Raw genomic sequence first — 19494 nt, 5'->3', positions numbered from 1 at the left:
ATTTTAAACAAATTTACAGGAAATTTATACAATTTTCCAAAATTTTCAACAAAAAAATAAGTTTTAAATGTAAATATTAAATAGTAAATGAATTGAAATTTTTGGGAGATTTCATTTGTTCAAGGCTTCAAGTGCCTATTTTGAAATTAGAATCAATGAAGTGAAGATTTCAACATTTAAGTTTTAACTTAAAAGAATTGTCAAAAAAATAAAAAATTGCTTGCCTAAGCAAACATTAGCGGTCAACGATTGTTGTTAACCGCTAAATAAGGCGCCAAACCATTTGTCTTAACGTTTCCGCCGCGCATCGCGCATTTGCGATGCCTAGGCACAACAAATGCGCGCCTTTTAGAATAGTAAATGTATTTGATAGAGTTGACTCATATAAGACATTAGAAAGTTTAATGTGTATAAATGATAGGCAAAATGGTGAGTATTGAATTCAAGATAAACATANAGTTGACTCATATAAGACATTAGAAAGTTTAATGTGTATAAATGATAGGCAAAATGGTGAGTATTGAATTCAAGATAAACATATCGATCAGGTAAATAAAATTTAAGTTCATCACACTTCGTTACTTTTCTTAATATTGTTCAATTTGTATACACAACAAATTGCTTGTACGAAGTTTTAACTTCACCTATACTGAAAGTAGTCGATTCCAAACATGAAAAAAGGAGGAGGATTTTTCTAATTTTAAAAAATGAACTTGACTTGATTTGGTCCATAAGCTCGTGCCCTTGAGCTCGATTTGTGTTGCAACGCCTGAGCTTGGCTCGTCCAAGCAAATATGGGCAAGGGCCGATTCGATTTGTCTCGGTCAATTGCTACCATTAGCATTTACCGATAAAAGGTGCCATCAAAATAAAATAAAAAAATCTACTGAGAAATTGAAGGTAAAAGGTTAAATTATAAAAAGGAAAAAAAAAAAGAGTAGAGTGTTTAAATGTGGAATTGGGATTTAATTTATGGTAAAAAAAATTGACAAAATAGATGAATTAGTTGGTTCTTGGCTTCTTTTGATAGTTATTAAGGGCCGTTTGACATAGATTTTTGAAAGTCAAAGAAGTTTTTGAGGCTGAAAAGTTGCTTTCGAATTGGTTTAGTTGAATTTATAAAAGTGCTTATTCAAGTTAGAAGAGCTTTTAGAAAAAAATTGGTTCAACGTGATCTTCATAAAAGTTCTTACGGAAGAGAAAACTTATTTAAAAATTATTTTTCTAATACTAATTAATGTAGCTTTTTGGAAAGCTCTTCCACAAGAAGAAAGCAAAAGTAGAAATTCTATTAAATTGGCCTTAATTTAAGATCTTTTAACTAAATCGAATTGATTTTTGGCCTAATTCCTTTTTTTTTTTGGTCGAACCTACTAATTAGGCATGATTTTAATAATTTTGCTCAAAATAATTTTGCAAAAATGGCCTAGTTTCTATTATTATTTAAAATTTCTTAAATATTTATATTATAAATAATTGTTTTTTTTTAAACTAATAAAAATTGATGCCTCTTAATAAAAACTTCGTTCAATTTTGTTATCTTCTTATCAAATCCAACTTAAGTATCATAGTGTATTCGGTTGCCATTCATTCTGGTGACCATGCATTCTAATATTTATTGTACACAAAATTGAACATGATATTTGACTCATTTTATTGATGTGACAATTTTTTACAAATAATGCCACTTGACCAGCATGGATGACACACCCGATGACCACATCCTCATATGGGATGTGTGGGTCCCGTGCGAATAAAATATTCTCGACCCCCCATTTGTGTGTGCGCGGTCATCCCTGCGTTCATCCACTCAGGTCGTGTAGCATGGTTGATTTTTTACACCAGTCGAAATGGATAAAAGAAAATGGAACCTAGGGAAGTGAGGAAGAATGTAGTGAGATGCAAGTGAGAGGCTGGTTGGGGGACACTGGACTAGACTGGTTGAAGTAATGATGAAGGAAAAGATGAGACGAAGAAGAAAGCAAGATAATTTAGAATTTTTATAAAATATAGAATAGTTACAAGAAGTTGGCATAATTTTTATTTTTTTTTCTAAATGCACCTTCAAGTTGACCTATGGAATGTGAAAGGAACTGATAAAATCCTCTACAAATGATTCAGAAGAAAGAAGGTTTAGTAGGTGGAGATAAAATCATGTAAGTTAAATATTTTGTGTTCTCGTGGACTCAGTTTGTGCATATTCTTCTGAAGCAAAATTTTATGTAGCTTTAATTTGGATGGATGGTTACAGATATATTAATCTACATTATCAACCTGGCAAGATTGTCGTGGACATGGTTTCTTAGCTTCATTTTTCTTTAACACCAATAAATGGTAAAATTTTAATTTGTTTTCATTGCATAATGCCACTTTTAGGTGGATTAGAGATTGCGACAGAAAGAAAACGTTTTAGAATTTAAGTTAAGATATGTTGTTCGGACCCTAATGACTTTAAGCACCTATTTCGTCATCATTTTTTAAAATTAATTTTCTACCACATATTTAAAGGAAATCATAACTTTTACAATCTTTTCAATTGCAAATTTCATCAACTTTTATTAAAATGTACTAAAAATATGATTTTTTAGCTGATTGAAACATGAGCTAAATCATTTGGTATTGCTTAAAACCAAGGTGCTTAGAAACACCTCAAAAATAAGCTATTGTATCCTCTAATGGATAAGCTATGGATCTTCCTACTTTTTTTAAATGGATCGATTAGATCAACACTTATTTACTATGTCCTGCTTCTATTTGTGAATCTAAGTTGACATTGCTTTGTTCTTATTGAGGCTTACATGTTTCAATAAACGCAATGAGAACAAGTATGTATTCTTAGTTTCGGAGGCTTAATTACTTTTGTAAGCATGAAACTGAATTTCTGGTGTGGTTGTGTAGACATGTTCCAACAAATGCATCAAGAACAAGTATGTATTCAGTTTACAACATTTTTTTCTCTTACAGGATAGGAATTCATTATCATGGTTACAGAAGTGCTTAATAGAGCATTCCTTGCACCCTCTCAAGTTCAAGGAATTCGAGTTGAACATGGGGTTCTCTCAATAAGATAATTTGTATGTGGATTCTAAATTTTCCAAACTTTTTAAACACACATTCTTAAAGAAAAAAAAATAAAAAAATAAATAAATTCACAAAATCTATTTTCAAAAAATTTCTACCCGACGGGCTAAAAGGTATATACCTAATCCTACAGAAGTGAGAGAATGAAAAAATGATTTGGGTGATAGATTTGAACCTTGTGATATCTCTACTTGACTTTGGTGAATTTTCATCATGCCTCAAGTTATTGTTTGCCTTTACAAAGCATGCATACTTTAAAATTATTCTTTTTCTTGGCTACGAAGTGCAAGATTTTTGCTTGTTTTATAATTTAAAGTTGAATATTTTAATACTCTTCTTATTTTTCCCAAAGTTTAATGTTTTAGTGTGAGCCCCTTATGTATTATATGTGTATATGTTTATCGATGTGTGAATGTTTACGTATACGAGTGAAATTAGTTATACACATGCAACGTATGCATTCTTAACTAGTAGGCACTAAATGATGCAAGATCAACATGCCAAAAACATGAAGCCATATTTGGTGCATTCGTTAGAAAAAGCAAAGTGAAACACGAAAACATGGCATTGGCAATACAGCCTAAGACTGGATCTTTAAACAAACTCAAATGCCACACAATATCACAGAAGAACACTACACTTTGCCTATGCTCTTTTCGTTTTCTACATTAAAGAGAGAAAGGTTAAGCATCAGCTAAATGCTTCTTTTTTTCTTTTTTTTTCTAAAACTTGCTTTTTTCATTATAACTAAACTTTTAAGCTTAGCAAATCATGCTCATAACTAAAAGAAAGTTGAAGTTCTTTTCTTGCAACACCCCTTACCTCTAGTTCAACGAACACCTCAGGAAGCGAACCAACCTCTTCAAGAACCTGTCCCACCAACTTATTGGCACATGTAAATTTAGGCCCTTGGTGGTTCCAACCTCAATGAGGCCTCCAGGAACAGCAAATTGCAATTCATTTTGAACGGTATGTAATGAAACTATTCTAGAATACATTGGTCTGCAGTAGATGTTGCCACTTTCATCCTTAGCTACAATACCAGGACGAACCTAAATAATCTTATTCACCTTCAAACACCCTGCACAAATAACTTGTAGCACATTGGTTGAGAACATTGATCATCTTCGCATTTGTAAATCTTTGTATTGGCATATCTAAGCTTGATGGTCATTTTTTAAACAAACAGTCTATGAATATAAGAATTTTTCAAATGTGTCCTCAGTTAATTTTTGCAACTTAGAAACTCAATAACAAAGGCATATCCACAACCTTTTAGGAAAGAGAAGATGTCTTTAAAATTCTCAAAAGAGAATCAAAATAAGGCATACATTTCCAGAGTAAAACAGTTATACCTGGACCACAGTTCATAGATATGGCTTTTACCATTGTTGACTTGCCATGAGCCACATGGCCAATGGTGCCTGGAGAAACAAAATAACATGGAGTTTCATTCAATGCATAAATAAACCTCTAGGTAGCCAACAGGTTTGATGGTAAAGAAACTCGTATCATCAAATGAAAAATGAGTGAACTCAACAAATGCAAACATAAAGCCATTCAGAGTAAATTTATACAAGAGTGTTGAGAACTGGGCCAAATAATAAAGATGAGAAAATAAGAGCAATATGAAAAATAATGCATCACACAAGAACAAAAGATTTATGTGGAAGTGGAGAATTTCAACATACCAAGAAACTAAAATTGTTTTACAAGATTTAACACTCTCAATCTAAATATAAACAATCCTTTCAAGTTTTTAATGTATATAAAAATGATCTTATTGTCAGTTGAGCCTATAAAGAGCTTACATCTCGTGAAGTATTTATAGGAGCCCAAACTTGGAGTTCTAAATGAAGTAGAACACAAAAAATGCGGTAGAAATCAACAAGGAAACAAATCCTTCCCATCAGGTGGTGCAGTTTGGGCAAAGTAGAGCACAAAAAAGATGGAAAAAATCAACAAGGAAACAAATCATGTCCATCAGGTGGTGACGCGGTGCCACCCACTGGGTGCTAGCCCTGTAGTCCCAAAACAGGCTATTGGCTCTACGGCTTCCCCCATAGCTGCTCCTCTTTGTTGCACCCCACGCTACGGTGCCACGTCGCCTCTTTTTGGCCCATTTCGAAGTCCTTTTCCCAATTAAACTCCCAATCTAAGATGAAATTTGATTATTTATCTATCCGGACTTCCGAACCAAAATTACCTAGGCTTCCTCCATGAATCAAATTTCCAAATCAAATGGAATTTGAGTCACAACATAATATAAGAGCATACCTATGTTTACTGTTGCTTGACGAGAAAAAACCTCGGTGAGAGAGGATATAGTTTCGTCACATCAACTTGCTTACGTCCTAATCCATCATACCTTTCCTAGACATTTTTGGCTAATGTAATACATAGAGGTCTATAATAAATGAAAAGATGTAAATTATCGCGAGGAGAAAAGAGTACCACTTCAGGTTCTGCATCAGATGTTGAATAATAGGTCTATGAAATATGTGAAAATAGGATTGGGAGAATGAAACCATTCCGGGGATAAAACATCAGAGCTATTCATTCAGTTGAACTTTAGCACTTAAAAGTGAGTTAATTACCCAAATGGTCATTGAACTTTGCAAAAAGTTTTTAAGGGGTTGCTGAACTTTAAAAATCATCAAATTCATTGCTGAACTTTGCAAAAGGTTTTAGTGACTGAACTTTGCAAAAGGTTTCAGTGGGTCACTGAAACCTTTTGCAAAGTTCAGCAATGAATTGGGTGATTTTTAAAGTTCAGTGACTCCGTGAAAATCTTTTATAAAGTTCAGTGACCATTTGGGTAACTCACTCAAAGAAAAGTCCATGAAACTTTTGATATAAAATCAATGTAACCAGTTGACCCACTGAAACTTTTTGCAAAGTTCAGTAATGAATTGGGTGATTTTTAAAGTTTAGTGACTCCGTGAAAATTTTTTACAAAGTTCAGTGACCATTTGGGTAATTCACTCAAAGAAAAGTCCATGAAACTTTTGATATAAAATCAATGCAACCAGTTTTGATACCATACAACTTAACAGACAACCAGGAGATTACATTGCATTAAAGAAAATTAAGTGCCTATACTGCCAAAATTGCACCAAAAAAAATAAAAATGAAGTTACTATTTAAAATAAAGCCTACAAAATTGATCAACCAAAAAATAGTAATACCCTCACTTCTACTTCTACCCCGACCAACCTGCCCCATCGTCACCACAACTCCACCAATAATCCCTTGACCCACCACCGCCACTCAACCTCACTTCTTTAACAAATTTAGCCTATCGTGCAGATGAGAGGTGGGGTTGGGGATGAGGGGTGGTGGAGACAGTTGGGGAGAGATGGTAGTTCGGAACCGGTGGCAATTCAAAGTTTAAAAAGGATGAATAATGTACCGAGACATTTTGTCTTGATAAACTGTAAACTATCTCGAAATTCTATAATAAAACGACCTATACAAATTAAAAGTCTAACTTGCAAATGCAGGTACAAAACACATTAAATAAAGTAGTAAATAATACTATGCCAAAAAATAATCAAATCACAAGATAAATAATCCTTATAGAACTAGAGTAAGATTAAAAAATATAAACAACAATGAGAAAACACTACTTAACAGAATCTAGAAACCAGAACAAAGTAATCAATTCCTTATTCAATCCAAAGACGAAATGATACTATGATTTCAGTAAAATTGAAAAAAAAATAATAACACCATGAATAAATAATAATAAATTTACATTTAGCAAGAAAAAAAATAGTATAGTACAACACAGAATATGTTCTTCTCCTTCTTCTTCTTACTTTCTTGGTGAATTTTCAAGCATGAGATAAAATAAACTACCAACAGGAATTTCCAAATAAACAAGCAAATAAATAAATAGATAAATTTTTTTCCTATTCAGTGTCATAACAAAGTCCTACTTCACGCTTAATTAATCGAAGCATTTTTGTTGCAATAAACGATAAATCTGCATTTAGGACTTGAAATTTCATCAAGTGTGTACTATAATCTAGCAATTTTATGCTTTTCTTCCAAAATAATAAAATACAAAGAAAAATGTACACTCTTGCCACTTGAAATGACGTTGTTTGATTACCATCTCAAATTAATATAATTGAGACGTGTTTGGCACGTTAGATTAGACAAAAGAAAGAATATGTACATGATAAATTTTTTATGCTTGTTAACCGGCGTTATCTTGTCTAACACACCAAATTAATCAATTTTTACATCAAGAAGTTTGAGGATGAGGGGAAATGCTTGAAATTAGATTTCCTTCAGATTTGTTAATTATAGGCACTAAATAATGTGATTCTACGCCATATCTCAATTTAGCATGTGATATGTTAGATCAAAACAAGATATTGTTGAACCTTTTATTATAATTATGCTAATAATTGAAGAAGATTCAGCATAGGAGTTTTTATTATAAAGAAATCGGAGAAAAATGTCCAAATTAAAGGTGATTGGGAAATTATGCGACAATACGAAAATGATGGAGTGAATAGAGCTGCCATTTTTGCTGAAGGTCAAAATTTAAAAAAAAAAAATAGAGTACTACAAATAGCATAGCATACCATCAAGACATTCTTTTCTTGCGTTCTTTTATTGTAATCTTTAATACATTTTTCTCAAGGAACTAATAGCATAGCATACTACAAATAGCATAGACAAATGTTTCACTCAAAATTTCCTTCTCTTTTCCTAATTTCTCTCATACTCCTACAGGCCTTGCATATGCGTAAAACAAAGCATTATATGGAGAGAGTGACTGTGTTATCACCAAATATGCGTTGTCGGAAGTCAGTTACCAAGAGAGGAAGTCCTTCCCTTAAAGAAACAGTGGGCTGCCATCCAAGAAGTTTTTTGGCTTTTGAAATGTCGGGCTTCCTCTTGTGGGGGTCATCGTCCGTGTTTGGCCTAAACTCGATCTTAGCATTTTTATCAATTGTCTCTTGCACAACCTATAAGCCATACAATTAGCACCCAACTACTACAACAACATATTCAAAACTTCATGCATATCCTAAATCAACTATGGGCCCACTTGACATGGCTTTTACTTCTTGTAGAAGAACTTTTGGAGGAAGCTATCTTAATTTTTGTTTGAAAACCAATTTTTAAAAGTACTTCCTATTCCAAAATTACTTTTAAAGGAAGTCAAATTTGTTCAACTTCTTTTAAAATTTCTTCTAACTATCGGATGCACTTCCATAAAATTAGCCTAACGGGTCCAAAACCAGCTTTTGGGTCTAAATAGTTCCTTTTGACTTTTTAAAAAGTCATGGAAAATGAGTCTACCTACGTTGAAATTTTTGAGAAATTATATTTTTCTAGTTAAATATTTGAGAACTCCATCCCTATGTACTCTTTTCTTTCAAATTGTACACATACAAACATGAGGAGAGTTGAAGACTGTGCATGGATGTATATCATCATCTTCTCATTAGCCATTAATTGCTTTATAATGACTTGTGTAAGATGGTATAGACCGTTGTTTGGTTCTTTTTCCCCTATACACATGAATATATGAATATGATGCATGTGTAATTCTCATGTGCTAGAGTAATAAATCAACCTGAGCAAGTTCAAGCATGGTAAATTCACTAGGGTTCCCGAGATTGAAAGGACCGACATGATCTCCTTCCATTAGTCACATCAAACCTTCCACCTGCTCATAACAAATGTAAAATAAATTTCTCGGTAGTTCAGTTTTCTACCAGAATTTCATTAGTCAACAAATGGAGAAGTGCATCACGCCAGATGGGAGTGAATGATCAAGGGACAAATCGATTCAACTTTTAAAGAACAAATGAAATTTATTAAGAAAGGTTTGAATTGAGTTTGGTGGATTGTGTACAAGATTGTTTATAGCCCTATTGTCCTCTCATTTTATGTACTGTTATCTACTAATATTGATAAACTCCAGGGTCGGCCCTGAGAAATTAGAGGTCCTAAGCGAAAAATTATTTTGATGCCCTATATTTTTTTTACACTTGTAACAATATTTTGAGGCCTTGCTGAATTGTTGGTATAGACTTGGACTGTTGTACTGGTATAATGATATTACTATGAGTTTTGAGACCCTGGGCCCAAGCCACATTTTTTGAGGCCCTAGGTGGCTTGGCCCCTGGGCCGGCCCCAATAAACTCTAACTTTCAATTAGTGTCCATTTGTGATCATGATTGGATGATGTTACAAGACTTCCATTCTTACAAAGTGATGTCTATCAGTGTTAAAAAGATGTCATATCTTGCTAATAATAATCTAAAAGACCCATAATCAGAGATAAGGTAATGGAAGAATGTAATTAGGAGTATAACTCTTAGAGTAAGACTGCAGAAAAGATGAATGACTCAAGAGAAAAGATTGCAGGAACATAGACAACTTACCAAATCAGAAACATATTGGAAGCTCCTTGTTTGCTTTCCATCCCCATAAACAGTCAAAGGTTCTTCTCTTAAGGCCCGAACAAACACTTTATAACATGACTACAAAGCAATTATAAAAAATTAGTCGTGCATTAATTCCAATTACTGGTCTTCATAATCACTTCTCAAGGAAAAAGAAAATTAATGTCTTGTTTTGGTAAGGATTATATAGTATCGAACATTATAAAGGAATAAAAAAAAGACTAAAATCTTATTTTTGTTACATTGTCTAGCACTGCACAATAAACATGCACTGGAGATACAAAAGAAGGATGAACTAGCGGTATTTGAACAAACCTGGGCAACAAAATTACTGACAACACGTCCATCATCGATGCACATACGTGGACCATAAGTGTTGAAAATTTTAGCAATTCTCACCTGAACAACAATTAAATCATATTTCTGTTCCTAATAACTCAAACTATTGGACGGAAAAATTTAAAGGCAATGGACCTCGAGGTTAAATCCTCTGTGGTAATCCATGGTCAAGGTCTCAGCAGTACGCTTGCCCTCATCATAACAACTTCTAACACATGCTTCCAATTCAAAACTAATGGAGGTGAAATAATACTTCCAATTGGATAACAAATTTGATTAGTGAATATCGACTTCTCAGTTCTCCAAATTATTCGTTCTTGAAGTGAGATGAACCTTTAAGTAAACAAATAAAAAAATAAACTATGCTCTGAGTGAACACTATAAATATAGCTATAGAGACAAGATATACAAATACACTCCAAAAACAAGCTTCTAGATCCTAAATTAGTATCAAATGATGATGAAATTCTCATTCATAAAGTAAACAAAATAAATTTCCTTTTGACCGTATCTCCATGGAATAAACACAAGACGTAGTCTAAAATTAACAAGTCATCTTAGCTGACTCACCGATTGGATTGACATTGCCCCAGTAAGTCTCGGCTTGTGGATGCTGCAAAGGATCACCATACACCTCACTAGTGCTTGTAAGCAAAAATCGGGCACCAACCCGCTTTGCTAACCCTAACATGTTTAGTGTGCTCATCACATTGGTCTTGCGATCTCTAGCAAATATAGTTAAGGGATCTTACAGAACACCAAAAGTTGAATGCAGACCAGCATAATTCTCATGAGAATTCCATACTGATGTAAGCATGCATGTGAAGCACAAGGACATGACGGTGTCAATTAGTCTAACATGTTTCCATGTCAAATTCTAGACTTAAACATGGGGACAATATGGTGAAGTACTCTGGGACAGTACATAAAATCAAGCTGAAGAGTATTTTATTTCGTAATCGAGGATTTTCAGAAATTACCTTTTTAAGATTTTAGAGTGATATTTGGAAGATGCTGTTCTGCAGAAGATTAACTAGTGGAATGTGAACCTTTACATTCCCTTTCAAATTGAAAGTACGGTTAAAGATTTAAATCAAGAAGTCTTTAATTAGAATAGAAGACCTAAAAAGGACATAATTGTCTTGACAGGGTTGTACTTGTAATGAACAGGAGATGCAGGGCAAGCCAAATGGTAGATTTGGTCCACCTCTAGCAGAATGGGCTCAACTACATCGTGTCCAATGTGCTCAAACTTGGGGTTGTTTAAGTGGGATAAAAGATTTTCCTTATGTCTTGTAAAAAAATTATCAATCACAATCACACTGTCGCCACGAGCAATCAAACGATCCACCAAATGGCTCCCCACAAAACTAGCTCCACCAGTAACCAAAATCCTTAAACTTTTACTTTTCAACCCCAGAGGAACTTTTCCACCTGCATCACCATCAAGTTCTTGTCAAAATACTAGTGCAATATCAAAGTTTTAGTGCTATTGCTTGCTACCTCGGATGCATCATATCTAAACCAGTGAAACAATGACCATGAAAGAAATGTGCACATAAAAAGGCACACCTGCGATCCCATCTCCTAACTCCATTTTCCATTTTGGTCTGAATAATATCCATTAAGAAAATATGTTCTAACAAATTGCATCGTAGATTGATAATACATATATATTGTAAATTCTTACTCAGTTGTAGGACAATGAGAAAACAGTTAAACACGCATGCAAAAAGGGGCACAAATATTTCTTACACCTTAATCTATCTCTTATTAATTTATCGAAGTTTTGCCAAGCAATTGGTATCTGACTGACAAATAGAAAGCTTAGACTCACATAACCAATTTGTTGAAAGCAAAACTAGGATGGCGATCATTCATTCTATGACACTTCACTCAAAAAATGTAAGAATATATGGTCATGTCTATTGCAATTTGTTCAAGTAGATTTCTTACCTAATAAATGAATTTACTTACAAAGACAACCAATTGATTTCTCACAGTGAGAAAAAAATTTAGGACAAAAATATTGAGAATTTCCATAGCACTACAAATAACTGATACATTTCACCAAATAGAGTAATATTTTCATATTCCCACACGAAAGATCAAATACTTAAACAAAAACAAATCATTGAAACTTTTCTGCATAACCACACAGTACCCATTAACTCATATTAGAAAAAATAATTGAACAATACACCAAAGCTAAAATTAACCCATGATTTGTGCTGAACAGTGGTCCCACAAAATGTTTGCATAATAATGAACATTAGTAATAAATGCATGATTGAAATTAATACTTGACCTTGAGCCTAAACCTTCCCTAAATCCACTTTCCAATAAATAATCTCAACATGGCAAAAAAAAAAGCCAAAAAACTATCAGTTTGAAATCTAGTTTTCAAGAATAAAATAATAAAAAAATGCATTAAAAAAAACAAAAACAAAACAAAAATTGCCACGATTTTTATTGGTAATACCTTCGTTGTGATGCCCAATTCCATCGCGCAACTCATATGCAATCCTTCAAGGCAATTGAGTGGGTTCATCAGATTCAGCAATCCAATCATAATGCAACGGCAAAACAGAGGGAGTGATAGTGAAAACCATACACGATATTGCAATTCCAACAAAAAAGACACAATAATCTTTGCTCTTGAAGCATATAGTAAAAAGGGTACGTCACAGAAATTCTCTTCTGACGCTTCTTAATATAACTTATTTTCAACAACCGATCAGAACCCATATCTTATTTTCTCCTAAATCAGTCTCTTCCAAATGATTTTTCTCTTAATTTCATTGTATATAATGAAGATTTGAAAATGTAGGATTCGAAAGAAAACCAGGTGGGTTTTTGTTGATAAAAATATGGGGCATCAGTGCATGTAGACTATAGATACATGTTTGTATATGAGAGAGAGTGAGAGAGAGGTCATTATTGGAAAAAGACATGGTGGAGAAGGAGGGTTTGCATGAAATTTCGCCGTAAGATTGTTGTCTGTGGCGTGACTCTTGCTTCTTTCCGTTAACTAATTTCCACATTTTTAGACCTTGTTTGCCTTAGCTTAAAACATGAGTAGATTATAAAAATAAGTTATTTTATAAACATTAAAATGTATCGTACATAATTTTGAAATGGTTTTAACATGAAGAGTTGTTCTCAAGTAGATTTTTGTAAGTGTATTCAATTAGAACTTTTATGAACTTTTTTTAAGTGATGATTTTTATGGATTTTGTGGATTGTTTATGGATTTGTTTGGTATTAATGAAAGTCTTTCGTGCTTCTATAGACTTCTCATTTAAAACTTTTAGGGTGTATTTGATTAGCATGGAAAATATTACCTAAAAAAGAAAATATATTCCTTATTTTGATGAATATAAAAACCTATTTTCCTCGAAGAAAGTATTTTCCTTAATAACAAGGAAAATTAAGCATATTTTCAAACGTTGGAAAATATTTTAAATGAAAAAAAATCAAACATTCCAAAGTAGAAATTTGGGTGGAAATTTGGTATTTTTCATGAAAAATAAATGCAATTAAACACATCCTTATAGACTTTTGTAAAATTTAAAAGGCTTATGAGGACTTTCATTGAAAATAGAATTCTCATGGGCCAAGAACAATAGTGTAAAATTATCACATTTGAGACGATAATTCCCACAATTTCCTTTCACCTCTTCTTATTAGAAATAAATAAATAAATAAAATTATTACTTTAAAAAAATTAAAATTTAAGTCACACACACACACACACACACAGAGATAAGTCGAACTGAGAAAACAAAAACATCATGAAAGCTGATTCCTTTTTGACTTTCATTCTTATAAATTCCTTGTTAAAAACTCTTGCATCCATATGAAGCATAGACTTTGAAGAAAATTGTTGATCTTCATCAGAAAGGCAAAATGCTTCGTGTACTTATAATCCTAACTAATAACAAACACAACTTCGTTTCAAGACCTGAAGAGTACAACAATGGAAACAATAATCAACTTGAGAGTTCATCTTATCAAGCCGAGCATCAATTCTTTGGTCGATATTCTGTTAAAAACCATATAACATATCAAGCCAACCAACGGTGAAGAAAATACTTCGTTTCACACTTGCAAACTTTAGGCTATTTTAAACAAGCTACAGTTTGTTAGTATACAAATTACTTCGGAAATTCTTTCAGCAGTGAAAAGAGGGCAATGGCAATGGATTATAAATCTCTTTCTGCATTAGTTCACACTGGATCATAAAGAAAACAAAATCCCCTCTCTCTCCTTGGTTTGTAATTTTGAAGCCAACATGTAATACCCATAGACACAATAATCAATCTTAGCTACCTCCATTGACTGCAGCTCATAGATTTCAATAGTTTTGCTACACGTACAAAAAAATTGACAGAATTTTTACGGGGAAACACTTGGTAGATTTTCATTGATTTTTGACATAACAAACATAGAAATTGCACCATAGGGATGTTGCCAACACAGCACCTGTATCATTTCTATCAATAATTCACTGTACCTATGAAATTATTCAAAGTTCAAAAGGAAACAATATAAACTGTATTCTTCCTTCCCCCCTTGCTGGCATTGAACATCATAATTCCCGGAACAGAATGTTTCTTCAGTTATAGGTCCAACTTCATGCCAGACCTTTCTCATTATAATCATTTTCCTCGTCGATTCCATTCCCCACCCTTTAAAGTAGCTTGTGATTAGTTTTATTTTTGTTCTTGGGTACCTTATCATCATTTCTTTCATCTTCCCATGTTTAATTTTATTGCAACACTTAATAATTTGTTCGTCAAAATCTCTGTGAATATATGATATTTAGCTAAACGAAAAAGGAGCTACAAGAGCAACTATAACAAGTAAGCTTTATTCCCAATAAGTAGAGCATAGGGTACATGAAACATTTTTCTCCATTTCAAGAGATATGCCTTCTAAGATGTCTAATGAAACTACATCTTTGGTTGTCTTAAGCCATATTAATTTTGGTTAACCTCCATAGAATCCACTACATTCAACAACAATTGTGTTTTTCTTCTGAATAGGAGAAATATTAAATCTATATTAGCCAATTAAAGTGTCTCCAACTTATTTAATCCTCCATTGGTGCTCATTCTACATATTGGAGAATACCTATATCCTTACATTTTTCATTATCGATTTCAGCCGTGAACACTTATCTATTTAGAGTTAATTGTTCCAATGGTCACTGAACTTAGATTCATATCTTTAATTGGTCACTGAAATTTAAAATGTTGGATTTTAATCATTGAATTTAGATCCATATTTTCGATTACTCACTGAAATTAAAAATGTCAAGTTTTGATCACTGAACTTTGAAAAATATTGTATATTACTCACTATTCAACAGTTATGATAGTGACTAATGTACTGCATTTTTCAAAATTTAGTAGTCAAAACTTAATATATTAAATTTCGATGAGCAATTGTAAACATAGACTTAAGTTCAATGACCAAAACTCGACATTTTAAATTTTAGTGATCAATCAAGGATATGAGTCTAAATTCAGTGACTATTGAAACAATTAATTCTCTATCTTAAGGCTTATATCTTCATAATCTCATCCACATTTTATCTTCTGAAAACTCAATAATATGAAACATAACTTACCTTTGTAACTTTAACGAATAAAGATGTTCAACACCACCGTGGTCTACAACAGACAACTTAATAGGGCTTTTTTTTTATTTTTTTATTTTTTTTATTTTTTATAATATATATACTTGTAGACATTGTCTTTTGACTATGTATTACATTCACTCTCATTCTAATTCTATGATTATACTGACTAGTCCTATCTCACATCAATAAAGCTATCTGTGCATTCGGGGTTGACATCCCGGATTACACTCCCCTCACAAGAGAGGGGGTCCACACATAATAAAATAATTGTAAGCCTCCTCTTGTGAGGGGAGTGTCATCCGGGGTGTTAACCCCAGATGTACAAATAACAAAGTCCATCTCACATATACATCACCACCAATTCAACTTCCATTGTCCTAGCCTATGTTGCCCAAAAAACTTAGCACATTTGAAGCAGAAATGTTAGAAACGATTCATATCTCCATTTCTTTAAACCCAAATAATAATAATAATGATTAGTCATATATAATTTCTATAGCATCATTACAACAAAAATGAAAATGGCAAATACTGCAGGTACTAAACAATCGAAATCATCAATTTGCAAAATTGCAGAAAAACATTCCTAGCATGAATTATCTTTACGCTTGTTTTCATATTGGGTTGAGACCAATTGAATGCCATCGAACCCAAAATTCCACTTGCCCAATTTCCCACAAAATCAATACTAAAAATTCAAGGCCACAAAAGAAAAAGAAAAAAAGTTGTATGCCTTCGAACCCATAATTCCAGTTGCCTAGAGATTTCCCCCAAAAATTCAAGACCATATAATTGCAAAAATGGGATTTTGATATAATTACCAACAGTTCGAAGCTTGTGCTCCACGATGCATTCCCTGATGATTTCAAACTTCCCCTTCCCTTCCCCCATTTTTCTTTGATTTCCTCTTTTCGTCTTTTCGGAATTTATATGTGTATTATTTTAAAGGAAATTGTAACACGTCATTTGAACAAGCCGTCACTTTTATGGCCTTAAAAATGGCATGTGGCCCAATTCTTGGACAAACTGCCCAACAGATATTTTTCTCCTTTTAAATATTTGATAGTCTTTTTCATATCCGAATTTGGGCAGATTTCAATATCATGGTTGAGGCATTCATAGTAAAACAACCATTTTTTTATTTTTTTATTTTATTTTATTTTTTTTTTATTTTTAATTTGCTCCCAATGACTTACCCAGAATCTGTGATCACTTTTAAACTCCTGAACTGGATGTTTTGAATGGCTCAGGAAGGGCAAAATCCCAAATGATGCTGAGAGGTTTGTCCCCAATGAAATTATCAATCCTTGCAGAGATACCCAATATCCAATCTGGATGCAGTGAAGCGTTCTATATCTTTTCTGACAGGTTAACATCCTTTTCCAAGTAGGTGAATCATTGGATTTAGGTTGCACAACAGTAGCATGAGTATCATGAGTAACAGTTCGTGGGCGGCAAAAGTGAGTTCCTAGCTTAATCCCCCCCAAGTTCTCTTAACTCGAAATAAATAAAGCAGTTTGAGAGTTTGAATTCATTTACATATTCTTGTGGAAGAAAAAATGACTGATCTTGTATAATATACTTGCATTATACTGAGGTATACAATCAATTTACAGGGCCATCAAATTATGCAGGGAAGTACGGAATAAACGTCTGGCAATTCTCTTTTATCATAGAATCACTCTTTCCATATGCTTTATACACAAAAATATACTAAGTTCAAAAATTACTGGTATGAGCTTGAATTGAAGACTTGTGCGATCTTCTGCTAGAGGGGAATCCAACCCTGTTATTTTTTTTAGATTGATAAATAATTCGAGGGGCTATAGAAAAGTCGATAAGAAAATTGAAGCTATGATTGTTAACGAACCTTGATCAATCCTGTCTCTGCACCGCATAGAATCGTGTTGTTGGCTGAAAGTAGGCTTCTTATCTTGCTACCAGCTGATAGTCTGCCAACTCTGTATTGTGTCCCTCTCAACCATATCTGCTTCATAGAAATAACTCAGTTGATGACACCAGATTGTTAGAAAAGACTCAACAGCCAAATGATTATTACATTTAATATATTGTAAATCTTGACTGCGTGGTAGCAACTATATTACTATTATTATTATTATTTTTGTTATATAGCGTGTCCTTATACTTTGTATTAGGTTGCCCTAGTTACTATGTTAATGAAGGATCTGAGGGGAAGCCCTCTTCAGCCTGCAATAAAAGACAGAGAAGTGTGAGATCTCCTGTCGTTAAACTTGATTATAATGGAAACTTAGCAGTCGCAAAGTAGATATAGCTTTCACATTGAGGGTGAACCATTATGAAACATTTCTCATTTCTTTTCTGTTTTATTATTGTTCTTGGGATTAGGGATTGAGGTTTAATCTATCACAGTAAATGTAGTGCATTGGTTACGTTAAGGCTGCTCATTGATGTGCTGCAGTTTAGGTATATAAAATCCTCCACTACTTCCATCGCAAGAATGCTTGCTCCCTTCTCTGGCAACACAGATAATTGGGGACTGTTGTTTTTTCTCCAGTCCTGGATTGGTTGCCCAATCAATAAGAAAGTGTTTACATTAACTCAAATTAGCTATTTATTTCTGTTACCTTGATTTTTGAACCCTGGAGGACTAAACTTGCGCTATATAGACGGTCCTTGTATATAGCAACTGAATTTATGGGCTTGTTCTGCATCCAACTCTTCGAGGGTGCTTTGATCTCTAGCTGCATGCCGGCTGTTTGTTATAACTAACTCCTGAATGAAGTAGCGTAAGACTCCCCATTCAATCTTTGAATATATGTTCAGATGGAAAAGAGAATCGAACTAACCTGTATGCTTTAATCCATGCAGCCTATATACAACTTCCCCTGGGCTACCCTCATGCACTTCACGCGTGCATCTCGTAATTCACATGCTCTATTGTTAATGTCTCTATTGTTATAGTTGTACCTTCATTTTATGGCTTTGGGTAGTTGCGAAAATCAGTTCACCCCAAGAATCTATACTTCTGATTGATTCTTTTGTTGGTATTACATCGATGCGTTCAAGTTTCCTCTGGACCATTTGCCAAATCTGTAGAACAGAAAGATGTCCATTCAGATAAATAGTTCGCCTATTTCTATCTCTCTGATTACTATGAGAGTTTGACTAGGATTCACGAATTTTATTACCTTAATCGTTTTGTCAACAGATCCACTCAAAAGACAGTTCCCTGGTTCATAAAGTGAAAAGCATGTAATGGCTTTTTTGTGCTCCTTGATGTCCTCTACAAGAGTGGCCTTCTGTCCTTTGATGCTCCAAACCATATTAACACCAATTTTAACATTGTTTCCATTAAATATAGTTACTCTTCCATCTGTTTCTAATGCAATGTTAGTCAAGAACCATTTAATTATTACATAAACCCAATTAAACGTTGACCTGGTTCTCTTCCTCATTCTCCGCCTCCCCAACAAAAGTAGTCTTTCTTGTATTCTCTAGTGTAATCATGATGTTTCCATGCGTTCAAAAGCAGGAAAACCATAGAAATATCACAAACCTTGATTGAACCATCTGCATATCCACTATAAAGCTGTCCTGTGTAATAGATGAGGGCAGTTACAGCTCCACTACATATATGTCCTGCCTCCAGAAATTTAATATATGCTGTGCGATTTTGCTGCACCAGGCATCTATCCCAGAGTCCTGTAAGTTCATGCAGCTACTTTAACTTCTTTTTAAAAATCTAAAACTATTGAAGCATCTTATCTAAATGCTTAAGCTATTAGAGATGGACAGATTAATTTACTTTAATTTAATCTTCAATGCCCCCTTATGTGCAGGTTTGATTCGTTTTTTATCAAAGGCTTGAATGTGCGAAATTTTTATAGATGGATAGCAGCTAGAGTTAAAACACATGGCCTTGCCTGTTTCATATACCATATTGAACCACCTCTACTAAAAGCTTAAGTTATAAAAGAGTGGAGCCATATATTTGTTTTACCCCCCCCCCCC

The 19494-nt window shown here is 33.5% G+C and overlaps 2 pseudogenes; both read right to left on the bottom strand.

Annotated features, from left to right (window-relative positions):
• Window positions 1–7819: 7819 nt before the first annotated feature.
• LOC111392737 lies at window positions 7820–11451 on the bottom strand (annotated as a pseudogene).
• Window positions 11452–17046: 5595 nt separating this feature from the next.
• The window catches only part of LOC111392736, a 6949-nt pseudogene continuing 4501 nt past the window's right edge, over window positions 17047–19494 (bottom strand).

The sequence above is a fragment of the Olea europaea genome, unplaced genomic scaffold, assembly GCF_002742605.1.
Source record: "Olea europaea var. sylvestris unplaced genomic scaffold, O_europaea_v1 scaffold971, whole genome shotgun sequence".
Taxonomy (NCBI): domain Eukaryota; kingdom Viridiplantae; phylum Streptophyta; class Magnoliopsida; order Lamiales; family Oleaceae; genus Olea; species Olea europaea.
This window is presented reverse-complemented; position numbering and strand designations above follow the sequence as displayed.